Raw genomic sequence first — 2,370 nt, 5'->3', positions numbered from 1 at the left:
AAAACTTAGCTGGCTGTGGTGGTGCACATCTGTGGTCCCAGCTACTCAGGAGGCTGAGGTGGGAGGATTCTTGTCTGGGTGCAGTGGCTCACGCCTGTAATCCCATTGTTATGGGGTCCTTGGGGTGTTGCTTTGCCAGCTGGAAACCTCTGTAGCCAGTGACACCTTTGCCCAAGTTTTGCACAGGCCTACTGCGCTCATTCTACCCACTTGGCCTGGCAGGCTGCACTTGGCTCACACTGCTAGTCTAGATGCCATGCCTGCCAAGGGTAAGGCAGGCATGGGGCAGTGAGGGATGTGTGAGCTATCATGGGGTCTGGCCACTGTGCATAGCCGGGCATGCCCGCTGCAGTGGGGCATGCAGCTCCAGGTGCTGGCACAGGCAGCAGCTCCCTGTGAGGCTGCAGCTGGACCAGGCATACCACAAACAGATTCTACGGCTGGCACCAGGGAACACAATGGCACCCAGAAGCTTAGAGATGCCGGGAACTGCAGAGCCCCAAACAGGGTGTCACAGCCCTGGCTCAGAGAGCCACTAAGTCTGGCTCCCCCAAGGGCCACAGCTCTTCTCTCCTTCTCTCTTCTCTCTTTCTTGTCACCTGCAACGTTATGAGGAAGAGGCATGCTTCAGCCCTGTTTGTGTTACAACTCTTTTAGCCCTGCCATTTAGTGGGTCCCAAGTTGTTGTCCTGTGTCCAGGAAGAATGAGGCACGTGGACAAGTGGAGAGCGGGCAAAGTGAAGAGGAGCTTTACTGAGGGACAGAGCAGCCTTCAGGAGACCTGAAGTGGGGAGCTCCTTTCCACAGGTAGGTTGTCCCAGTGACTGCTCTGCTTTTAGCAGAGTGGAGACCCTGGAGTGAGTGGTCCCTCTCCATAGCTGGCAGACTGTTGTCTCCTTGAGTCTGGCTGAGTCTGAGGCTTTAATGGGCCTCAGAGGGGAGGAAGTGTGCACCAGTCGGTCCATGGGTGGCCGTGGGTGGGCCCAGAAGAAGTACTACAAATTCCCACTCCTTCCCATGGGACGGGCAGCCCAGCCCCCAGGCTTCAGGCCCTCCCTGGAGGGGAGGTGGGGCTTCACAGGGACCTGCCTCCTTCCGTCCAGGAGCCTGTATGCATTCTGCTGCCATTCATGGCACCCAGGCTGTTCGTGCCAAGGGATGCCTGCAGGCCAATGCCAAGCTGCCCTTAGTCCCCCCTTGGCCTCCCTCCTCTGCTCATTGGTGTTCAAAGTCTGGAGGGGGCTAAGGTGGCAGGGGGCTTGTGTGTCAGCACTGCACCAAGCGTCCCTACACCTGGCCAGGCTGTGACAGCACCTGGGCTCGGCCCCAACCTCACTTCAAGATCGAGGAGAGGCCAGGCAGCGGGAGGAGGAACTTCCAAACCGGCAGGGGAAGGGGCTGCCTTCCCAGCCCCCCGAGAGTGCAGAAATGCCTGGGTCCGAAGCCACGGCTTGCGTGGCTACAGCTGCGCCTGGGAGGGTGGGGCTCCTGCCTGCTCCCAGCCCCCACTGGCTCCATGAAGCCCCGGCCACACCTCACCCACTGCAGCTGGCGTCATGACAGCGGCCACTCTAGACAGGCCACTGCTGCCATCACCAGCACTTTGGGAGGCTGAGGTGGAGGATCATTTGAGCTCAGGAAAATTCCAGACCAGCCTGGGCAACATAGCAAGACCCCATCTCTACAAAATATTAAAAAATTAGCTGGTGCTTACCTGTGGTCCCAGCTACTCAGGAAACTGAGGTGAGGAAATGGCTTGAGCCCAGGAGGTGGAAGTTGCCGTGAGCTGAGATTACACCACTGCACTCCAGCCTGGACAACAGAGGGAGATCCTGTCTTGAAAAAAAAATGTTTACTTTTATTATTTTTCCTTTTTTTTTTTTTAAAGACGGGGTTTCACCATGTTGGTCAGGCTGGTCTTGAACTCCCGACCTCAGGTGATCCGCCCGCCTTGGCCTCCAAAGTGCTTGGATTACAGGTGTGAGCCACCACGCCCAGCCTATTTTTACTCTTTTGAGACAGGGTCTCACTTTGTTGCCCAGGCTGGAGTGCAGTGGTGCAATCTCAGTTCACTGCAACCTCTGCCTCTTGGGTTCAAGTGCTTCTCCTGCCTCCTGAGTAGCTGAGACTGCAGGCCCCCACCACCACACTCAGCTAATTTTGGTATTTTTAGTAGAGATGGGGTTTTACCATGTTGGCCAGCTAGTCTCAAATTCCTGGCTTCAAATGATCTGCCCTCCTTGGCCTCCCAAAGTGCTGGGATTACAGGCGTGAGCCACCGCGCCCAGCCAAAACATTTTTTTTTTTAAACAAAGCCGGGCGCGGTGGCTCACGCCTGTAATCCCAGCACTTTGGGAGGCCGAGGCGGGT

This window comes from Cebus imitator, unplaced genomic scaffold, assembly GCF_001604975.1.
Source record: "Cebus imitator isolate Cc_AM_T3 unplaced genomic scaffold, Cebus_imitator-1.0 Scaffold309, whole genome shotgun sequence".
Taxonomy (NCBI): domain Eukaryota; kingdom Metazoa; phylum Chordata; class Mammalia; order Primates; family Cebidae; genus Cebus; species Cebus imitator.
Note: the sequence above shows the minus strand (reverse complement) of the source record.